The sequence below is a fragment of the Prunus avium genome, chromosome 1 (genome assembly GCF_965620075.1).
Source record: "Prunus avium chromosome 1, drPruAviu1.hap1.1, whole genome shotgun sequence".
Lineage (NCBI taxonomy): Eukaryota > Viridiplantae > Streptophyta > Magnoliopsida > Rosales > Rosaceae > Prunus > Prunus avium.
Genome location: NC_142284.1, coordinates 26,971,911 through 26,982,674, shown reverse-complemented (window position 1 = coordinate 26,982,674; position 10,764 = coordinate 26,971,911). Strand labels below are relative to the sequence as shown.

The 10,764-nt window shown below is 40.9% G+C and overlaps 1 non-coding gene across 1 annotated transcript; it reads right to left on the bottom strand.

Moving 5' to 3' along the window:
• Positions 1-9,186: 9,186 nt before the first annotated feature.
• Positions 9,187-9,293, bottom strand: LOC148297668 (small nucleolar RNA R71). Its single transcript, XR_015833288.1, has one exon. It is a non-coding gene; the product is annotated as a small nucleolar RNA R71 (small nucleolar RNA).
• Positions 9,294-10,764: the final 1,471 nt, after the last annotated feature.

Here is a 10,764-nt window from a genome sequence, read left to right as displayed (position 1 = left end):
GGGAGGAGTCATTTGGTGAGTTTTGAGTGAAATCCAATCGCTAGAAGTATGGAATTCACCAACCACTCCAATTAGGAACGAACTGCCGTTGAACTTGAATTGTCCAATTTTGAACACCTATTGATTTCGGATCGAGCCCAAAACTTGGGCAACATCATAATATGGTGGGAGGAGTCATTTGGTGAGTTTGGAGGGAAATCCAATCGCTAGAAGTATGGAATACACCAACCACTCCAATTAGGAACGAACTGCCGTTGAACGTGAATTGTCCAATTTGGAACACCTATTGATTTCGGATCGAGCCCCAAACTTGGGCAACGTCATAATATGGTGGGAGGAGTCATTTGGTGACTTTTGAGTGAAATTCAATCGCTAGAAGTATGGAATTCACCAACCACTCCAATTCGGAACGAACTTCCGATGAACTTGAATTGTCCAATTTTGAACACCTATTGATTTCGGATCGAGCCCAAAACTTGGGCAACATCATAATATGGTGGGAGGAGTCATTTGGTGAGTTTTGAGTGAAATCCAATCGCTAGAAGTATGGAATACACCAACCACTCCAATTAGGAACGAACTGCCGTTGAACTTGAATTGTCCAATTTGGAACACCTATTGATTTCGGATCGAGCCCAAAACTTGGGCAACATCATAATATGGTGGGAGGAGTCATTTGGTGAGCTTTGAGTGAAATCCAATCGCAAGAAGTATGGAATACACCAACCACTCCAATTAGGAACGACATGCCGTTGAAATTGAATTGACCCATTTCTCACACCTATTGATTTCGGATCGATCCCAAAACTTGTGCAACATCGTAATATGGTGGGAGGAGTCATTTGGTTCGTTTTGAGTGAAATCCAATCGCTAGAAGTATGGAATACACCAACCACTCCAATTAGGAACGAACTGCCGTTGAACTTGAATTGTCCAATTTGGAACACCTATTGATTTCGGATCGAGCCCAAAACTTGGGCAACATCATAATATGGTGGGAGGAGTCATTTGGTGAGTTTTGAGTGAAATCCAAACGCTAGAATTATGGAATACACCAACCACTCCAATTAGGAACGAACTGCCGTTGAACTTGAATTGTTCAATTTGGAACACCTACTGATTTCGGATCGAGCCCAAAACATGGGCAACATCATAATATGGTGGGAGGAGTCATTTGGTGAGTTTTGAGTGAAATCCAATCGCTAGAAGTTTGGAATACACCAACCACTCCAATTAGGAACGAACTGCCGTTGAACTTGAATTGTCCAATTTCTCACACCTATTGATTTCGGATCGAGCCCAAAACTTGGGCAACATCATAATATGGTGGGAGGAGTCATTTGGTGAGTTTTGATTGAAATCCAATCTCTAGAAGTATGGAATACACCAACCACTCCAATTAGGAACGAACTGCCGTTGAACTTGAATTGTCCAATTTCTCACACCTATTGATTTCAGATCGAGCCCAAAACTTGGGCAACATCATAATATGGTGGGAGGAGTCATTTGGTGAGTTTTGAGTGAAATCCAATCGCTAGAAGTATGGAATACACCAACCACTCCAATTAGGAACGAACTGCCGTTGAACTTGAATTGTCCAATTTCTCACACCTATTGATTTCAGATCGAGCCCAAAACTTGGGCAACATCATAATAAGGTGGGAGGAGTCATTTGGTGACTTTTGAGTGAAATCCAATCGCTAGAAGTATGGAATACACCAACCACTCCAATTAGGAACGAACTGCCGTTGAACTTGAATTGTCCAATTTCTCACACCTATTGATTTCGGATCGAGCCCCAAACTTGGGCAACATCATAATATGGTGGGAGGAGTCATTTGGTGAGTTTTGAGTGAAATCCAATGGCTAGAAGTATGGAATACACCAACCACTCCAATTAGGAACGAAGTGCCGTTGAACTTGAATTGTCCAATTTGGAACACCTATTGATTTCGGATCGAGCCCAAAACTTGGGCAACATCATAATATGGTGGGAGGAGTCATTTGGTGAGTTTTGAGTGAAATCCAATCGATAGAAGTATGGAATACACCAACCACTCCAATTTGGAACGAACTGCCGTTGAACTTGAATTGTCCAATTTCTCACACCTATTGATTTCGGATCGAGCCCAAAACTTGGGCAACATCATAATATGGTGGGAGGAGTCATTTGGTGAGTTTTGAGTGAAATCCAATCGATAGAAGTATGGAATACACCAACCACTCCAATTAGGAACGAACTGCCGTTGAACTTGAATTGTCCAATTTGGAACACCTATTGATTTCGGATCGAGCCCAAAACTTGGGCAACATCATAATATGGTGGGAGGAGTCATTTGGTGAGTTTTGGGTGAAATCCAATCGATAGAAGTATGGAATACACCAACCAATCCAATTAGGAACGAACTGCCGTTGAACTTGAATTGTCCAATTTCTCACACCTATTGATTTCGGATCGAGCCCCAAACTTGGGCAACATCATAAAATGGTGGGAGGAGTCATTTGGTGAGTTTTGATTGAAATCCAATCGCTAGAAGTATGGAATACACCAACCACTCCAATTAGGAACGAACTGCCGTTGAACTTGAATTGTCCAATTTCTCACACCTATTGATTTCAGATCGAGCCCAAAACTTGGGCAACATCATAATATGGTGGGAGGAGTCATTTGGTGAGTTTTGAGTGAAATCCAATCGCTAGAAGTATGGAATACACTAACCACTCCAATTAGGAACGAACTGCCGTTGAACTTGAATTGTCCAATTTCTCACACCTATTGATTTCAGATCGAGCCCAAAACTTGGGCAACATCATAATAAGGTGGGAGGAGTCATTTGGTGACTTTTGAGTGAAATCCAATCGCTAGAAGTATGGAATACACCAACCACTCCAATTAGGAACGAACTGCCGTTGAACTTGAATTGTCCAATTTCTCACACCTATTGATTTCGGATCGAGCCCCAAACTTGGGCAACATCATAATATGGTGGGAGGAGTCATTTGGTGAGTTTTGAGTGAAATCCAATGGCTACAAGTATGGAATACACCAACCACTCCAATTAGGAACGAAGTGCCGTTGAACTTGAATTGTCCAATTTGGAACACCTATTGATTTCGGATCGAGCCCAAAACTTGGGCAACATCATAATATGGTGGGAGGAGTCATTTGGTGAGTTTTGAGTGAAATCCAATCGCTAGAAGTTTGGAATACACCAACCACTCCAATTAGGAACGAACTGCCGTTGAACTTGAATTGTCCAATTTCTCACACCTATTGATTTCGGATCGAGCCCAAAACTTGGGCAACATCATAATATGGTGGGAGGAGTCATTTGGTGAGTTTTGATTGAAATCCAATCTCTAGAAGTATGGAATACACCAACCACTCCAATTAGGAACGAACTGCCGTTGAACTTGAATTGTCCAATTTCTCACACCTATTGATTTCAGATCGAGCCCAAAACTTGGGCAACATCATAATATGGTGGGAGGAGTCATTTGGTGAGTTTTGAGTGAAATCCAATCCCTAGAAGTATGGAATACACCAACCACTCCAATTAGGAACGAACTGCCGTTGAACTTGAATTGTCCAATTTCTCACACCTATTGATTTCAGATCGAGCCCAAAACTTGGGCAACATCATAATAAGGTGGGAGGAGTCATTTGGTGACTTTTGAGTGAAATCCAATCGCTAGAAGTATGGAATACACCAACCACTCCAATTAGGAACGAACTACCGTTCAACTTGAATTGTCCAATTTCTCACACCTATTGATTTCGGATCGAGCCCAAAATTTGGGCAACATCATAATATGGTGGGAGGAGTCATTTGGTGAGTTTTGAGTGAAATCAAATCGTTAGAACTATGGAATACACCAACCACTCCAATTAGGAACGAACTGCCGTTGAACTTGAATTGTCCAATTTGGAACACCTATTGATTTCGGATCGGGCCCAAAACTTGGGCAGCATCATAATATGGTGGGAGGAGTCATTTGGTGAGTTTTGAGTGAAATCAAATCGTTAGAACTATGGAATACACCAACCACTCCAATTAGGAACGAACTGCCGTTGAACTTGAATTGTCCAATTTGGAACACCTATTGATTTCGGATCGAGCCCAAAACTTGGGCAACATCATAATATGGTGGGAGGAGTCATTTGGTGAGTTTTGAGTGAAATCCAATCGCTAGTAGTACGGAATACACCAACCACTCCAATTAGGAACGAAATGCCGTTGAAATTGAATTGACCAATTTCTCACACCTATTGATTTTGGATCGATCCCAAAACTTGGGCAACATCATAATATGGTGGGCGGAGTAATTTGGTGAGTTTTGAGTGAAATCCAAACGCTAGAAGTATGGAATACACCAACCACTCCAATTAGGAACGAACTGCCGTTGAACTTGAATTGTCCAATTTGGAACACCTATTGATTTTGGATTGAGCCCAAAACTTGGGGAACACCATAATATGGTGGGAGGAGTCATTTGGTGAGTTTTGAGTGAAATCCATTCGCTAGAAGTATGGAATACACCAACCACTCCAATTATGAACGAACTGCCGTTGAACTTGAATTGTCCAATTTCTCACACCTATTGATTTCGGATCGAGCCCAAAACTTGGGCAACATCATAATATGGTGGGAGGAGTCATTTGGTGAGTTTTGGGTGAAATCCAATCGATAGAAGTATGGAATACACCAACCACTCCAATTTGGAACGAATTGCCGTTCAACTTGAATTGTCCAATTTCTCACACCTATTGATTTCGGATCGAGCCCAAAACTTGGGCAACATCATAATATGGTGGGTGGAGTCATTTGGTGAGTTTTGAGTGAAATCCAATCGCTAGAAGTATGGAATACACTAACCACTCCAATTAGTAACGAACTGCCGTTGAACTTGAATTGTCCAATTTCTCACACCTTTTGATTTCGAATCGAGCCCCAAACTTGGGCAACATCATAATATGGTGGGAGGAGTCATTTGGTGAGTTTTGAGTGAAATCCATTCGCTAGAAGTATGGAACACACCAACCACTCCAATTAGGAACGAACTGCCGTTGAACTTGAATTGTCCAATTTCTCACACGTATTGATTTCGGATCGAGCCCAAAACTTGGGCAACATCATAATATGGTGGGAGGAGTCATTTGGTGAGTTTTGAGTGAAATCCAATCACTAGAAGTGTGGAATACACCAACCACTCCAATTAGGAACGAACTGCCGTTGAACTTGAATTGTCCAATTTCTCACACCTATTGATTTCGGATCGAGCCGAAAACTTGGGCAACATGATAATATGGTGGGAGGACTCATTTGGTTAGTTTTGAGTGAAATCCAATCACTAGAAGTATGGAATACACCAACCACTCCAATTAGGAACGAACTGCCGTTGAACTTGAATTGTCCAATTTCTCACACCTATTGATTTCGTATCGAGCCCAAAACTTGGGTAACATCATAATATGGTGGGAGGAGTCATTCGGTGAGTTTTGAGTGAAATCCAATCGCTAGAACTATGGAATACACCAACCACTCCAATTACGAACGAACTGCCGTTGAACTTGAATTGTCCAATTTGGAACACCTATTGATTTCGGATCGAGCCCAAAACTTGGGCAACATCATAATATGGTGGGAGGAGTCATTTGGTGAGTTTTGAGTGAAATCCAATCGCTAGAAGTATGGAATACACCAACCACTCCAATTAGGAACGAACAGCCGTTGAACTTGAATTGTCCAATTTGGGACACCTATTGATTTCAGTTCGAGCCCAAAACTTGGGCAACATGATAATATGGTGGGAGGAGTCATTTGGTGGGTTTTGGGTGAAATCCAATCGCTAGAAGTATGGAATACACCAACCACTCCAATTAGGAACGAACTGCCGTTGAACTTGAATTGTCCAATTTGGAACACCTATTGATTTCGGATCGAGCCCAAATCTTGGGCAACATCATAATATGGTGGGAGGAATCATTTTGTGAGTTTTGAGTGAAATCCAATCGCTAAAACTATGGAATACACCAACCACTCCAATTACGAACGAACTGCCGTTGAACTTGAATTGTCCAATTTGGAACACCTATTGATTTCGGTTCGAGCCCAAAACTTGGGCAACATCATAATATGGTGGGAGGAGTCATTCGGTGAGTTTTGGGTGAAATCCAATCGCTAGAAGTATGGAATACACCAACCACTCCAAGTAGGAACGAACTGCCGTTGAACTTGAATTGTCCAATTTGGAACACCTATTGATTTCGGATTGAGCCCAAAACTTGGGCAACATCATAATACAGTGGGAGGAGTCATTTGGTTAGTTTTGACTGAAATCCAATCGCTAGAAGTATGGAATACACCAACCACTCCAAGTAGGAACGAACTGCCGTTGAACTTGAATTGTCCAATTTGGAACACCTATTGATTTCGGATCGAGCCCAAATCTTGGGCAACATCATAATATGGTGGGAGGAATCATTTCGTGAGTTTTGAGTGAAATCCAAACGCTAGAAGTATGGAATACACCAACCACTCCAATTGGGAACGAACTGCCGTTCAACTTGAATTGTCCAATTTCTCACACCTATTGATTTCGGATCGAGCCCAAAACTTGGGCAACGTCATAATATGGTGGGAGGAGTCATTTGGTGAGTTTTGAGTGAAATCGAATCGCTAGAAGTATGGAATTCACCAACCACTCCAATTAGGAACAAACTGCCGTTGAACTTGAATTGTCCAATTTTGAACACCTATTGATTTCGGATCGAGCCCAAAACTTGGGCAACATCATAATATGGTGGGTGATAAGTTCATAATTTCACACATTTGCATGCCTTCGTTACTTAGTAATTTTGTTTAGTTTCTCTTTATTTCAAGTCACTTACCTATGTTTGTGTGTTCTATAGGTTGAAGGCAGCAAGAGATTGCTTTTGAAGCAAAATGGTGCAAAACGTGCAAAAACTGGATATTGAGTTAGAAGTTCATTTCGGACTTATCTTCTTCATCCGAGCTTGGATTGGGCCAATACTTGTGTGGTTGGATCAGAGACATTCTGAACTTCAAAATGGATATCTTAAAGTCATATTTGGATTCAGCCAAACCCAATCCGTGAGCCCATCAAAATACACATCATGCTGACATGAGGATGAGCTGATGGATGCTTGGTCATGGTGAGCTAGGCATGAGCTATTGGTTTCTGGATGGATGCTTGATCATGCTGACATGAAGATGACCTATGGCTGCTGGTGGGATTTATTAGTGCAGCAACCAATTCTGATTATCTAAATACAAGTGTTGTATGCATTAGTCATATTCAATTCAGAATTCCCCTTTCCTTCTCCCTATAAATACCACTTCCATTCCACATCCCAGACACAATTCACTTCATCCATTACTTCCATACACACATTCAGATTCACCACAAAGAGAGAGAGAGAGCTAGCTGCAAAGGAGGGAGAGCTGGGAGCTGTCCTGGAAACTACCTTGCTGCCACCAGCTAGTTCTTCTATTCTCTTTATTCTACCTATGTATTTCTTATCTTCTGTATTCATAATTATGTTTAACTAATCCATTTTGTTAGGGCTTAGGATGAAGCCCTAGTCATGAATATTCAATGTTATGGATGATTTCATAGTTAATTGATTTCCTTGCTTTCATTATCAAGTTGTTAATCTCCAGCTTATTATGTGCTTGATGTATGTTTTCTTGGAGTAGCTAACTAGGATTTTATGCATCTAGCACAGGTTGGGAAGGGGTTTAGATTCACCAATTCTACTCTCCTTTCACAAGCAACACATGAATGGCCTAAGAATCATTCAAGGGGTTAATAACCATAGGTTGACTAGGACAGATACCATGTTCTAGGACTTGTGTGATTATCATATTCTCAAGGAACTTAATGACTCTTATATGCTTTATTCTAAGTAGATACCATGCTTAGGTTGCATATTAGAGATCACGTGTTGTGTAGATACCATGCACAATTACATGCCTTAGGAGAATCATGCATCCTGCACCTAGATACCATAGGCTTGTATGCGATAATCTATTGTTAATGAAGCTTGAGTCAATTTCTATGCATTCATAACTTGGATAGGAAGACTAGTGGTAGATTCCAAGGCTCTAACACTTCTCAATCATTGTTTCACAACTTGTTCATTGCTGCCATTGTTTACTTCCAGCACTTCCATTTCATTCTCTTGTTTTCATTTAAACAACAAAAACCCCCCATTCGAGTGCGTGTGTGGTGCTAGGATTCTGTCCTAGACCTTGCCAATTGTTAGTTAGTTTGTTTCTTTGTTTTCAGTTTTTCCATCATTCTAAGTAGTTTAACTTGCAACCAAGTTACCATTCTCCGTGGGATCGACCTCGTATTTCATAAGCTATACTATAAATGGTTCGTGCACTTGCGAGAATTGAAGTTTCTATTTTTAATAACTCATTTTAGTTGTTAGGAATAGGCTCAACAAGTTTTTGGCGCCGTTGCCGGGGAACCGGTAACGATGGTGCTATAGTTAGATTACTTTGAGTGTTTTTGTTTTTGTTTTCGTTGGTTTTTATTTCTGTATTCTGTTTTTCTTTTTAGTTGTTATCTCCATTTGAAGGCACTAATTGGTTTCTTGTGTGTGCATATATGTCCGAATCTGATTCTGAGCCAATTTCACCAGGAACTTTTGCTGTACGTGTTGGTTTGAGGAGGAATTATAGTTCTTTAAGTGCTGAATCTGAGAGCTACGAATCTGAAGGTTCAAGCAAGATGGCAGAGATTCCAAACAACAACAATAATGATGAAGGAGGTGGTGCGCTTGTTGTCCAACCTAGGAAACCCCTGCGTGAATTTTCCATCCCCAAAGTCACTGATCAACCTTCGTGCATCGTCTATCCTCAACTCACAATTGACAGGTTTGAGCTTAGAAGTGGTATGATTCATCTTCTTCCAACTTATTATGGTAATACCACTGAGGATCCTTACATGCATGTTAAGCAATTCTTTGAAATATGTGCTACAATCAAAATTCAAGGACTTGATGATGAGCAGATTAAGATGAGGCTATTCCCATTCGGTTTAAAAGATAAGGCTAAGTCATGGTTATACTCTTTGCCTAATGCTTCAATTCGTACTTGGGATGAGCTTTCTAATAAGTTTTTGCAGAAATTCTTTCCAGCTCAAAAGACTAACAAGATTAGAAAGGAAATTCTTGGTTTCACACAAAGAGAAGGAGAAGCTTTTCATGAATGCTGGGAGAGGTACAAGGAGATGATGAGTTCTTGCCCACACCACAATATAGAGAGTTGGATGCAAATGCAATCTTTCTATGAAGGTTTGCTTGATTCCGAAAGGATGATGGTAGATGCAACAAGTGGAGAAGGACTGATGAACAAAACAGCAGATGAGGCTTTTACTCTCTTTGAATCTTTGAGTACCAACTCTCAACAATGGAGCTACAATAAAGGAAGAGGAGCTCCTATGAAAGCTGTGGTCTCTGAGGTAAGTACTAATAATGAGATTAATGCAAAACTTGATGTTATGTGTTCTTTGCTTCAACAGGCAGTGACTGGCCCTCTAGGAAGCAAAGAGGAAGTTCAAGACCAATCTTTTGCAAAGCACATGCTAGAGCAAGCAAATGCCCTTCAAGGAAGGAATCCTCAGAATGATCCTTACTCAAACACATACAATCCGGGGTGGAGAAATCATCCTAATTTCAGGTGGAGCAATAATTCAAATGTGCAACAATCTCAAGGACCTCCCCCAGGATTTCAAATACAACAAAGGCAATTCCAGCAAGCTCCCCAACAAGTACAAGAGCAAAGGGGTGATCAAATGGGAGAATTGCAAGACATGTTCAAGAAGTTCATGGGGCAACAGATGCAAACCAATCAGAATCTTCAAAATGCAGTGAACAAACTAGAAGTGCAAGTTGGGCAGATTGCATCCTCCATGAGCAATAGAGCATCCGGAACTTTTCCAAGCCAAACGGAGGTGAATCCAAGGCATCATGAGCAAGTTAAAGCAGTGCACATCTTGAGAAGTGGTAAACAAGTTGATAATAAGGTTGGAGATGCCAATGAAGAGCAAGAAGATGGAGAAAACGTGGAGATCATTCAGCCACCACAAGGGCAGCCCACAGGTTCCACCAAACAGCCCCTCAATTCTCTTGGAAAGAGCACAGGCCCTAAGGTATCATCTAATGCTAATCAAGTTCCAATTTCATCTAATGCTTTTAGGCCTATTGCACCCTTTCCCAGCAGGTTATCAAAGTCAAAGAAAGATCAAGGCTTGGATGAGATAATGGAAATATTCAAGAAAGTGCAAATCAACATCCCATTGCTCAATGCCATTGCTCAGATTCCAAAATATGCAAAATTTTTGAAGGATCTATGCACTAACAAGAGGAGATTCAAAGAGCATGAACAGGTTGCATTAAGTGAAGAGGTTAGTGCAGTCTTACAAAGAAAGCTACCTCCAAAGCTAAAGGATCCAGGTTCATTTTCTATACCTTGTATAGTTGGTGATTTTAAGTTTCAAAAAGCTTTGCTTGATCTTGGTGCATCCATTAACCTTATGCCATATCATGTTTATGAGAAACTTAACCTTGGTGAGTTGCAAGCCACATCTGTGAGCATTCAATTGGCAGATAGAACTATCAGGTACCCTAGGGGCATTCTAGAAGATGTTTTGGTGAAAGTAGAAGAGCTGATTTTGCCAGCTGATTTCTTGGTGTTGGAAATGGAAGAAGCACCAATTCATGACAATCAG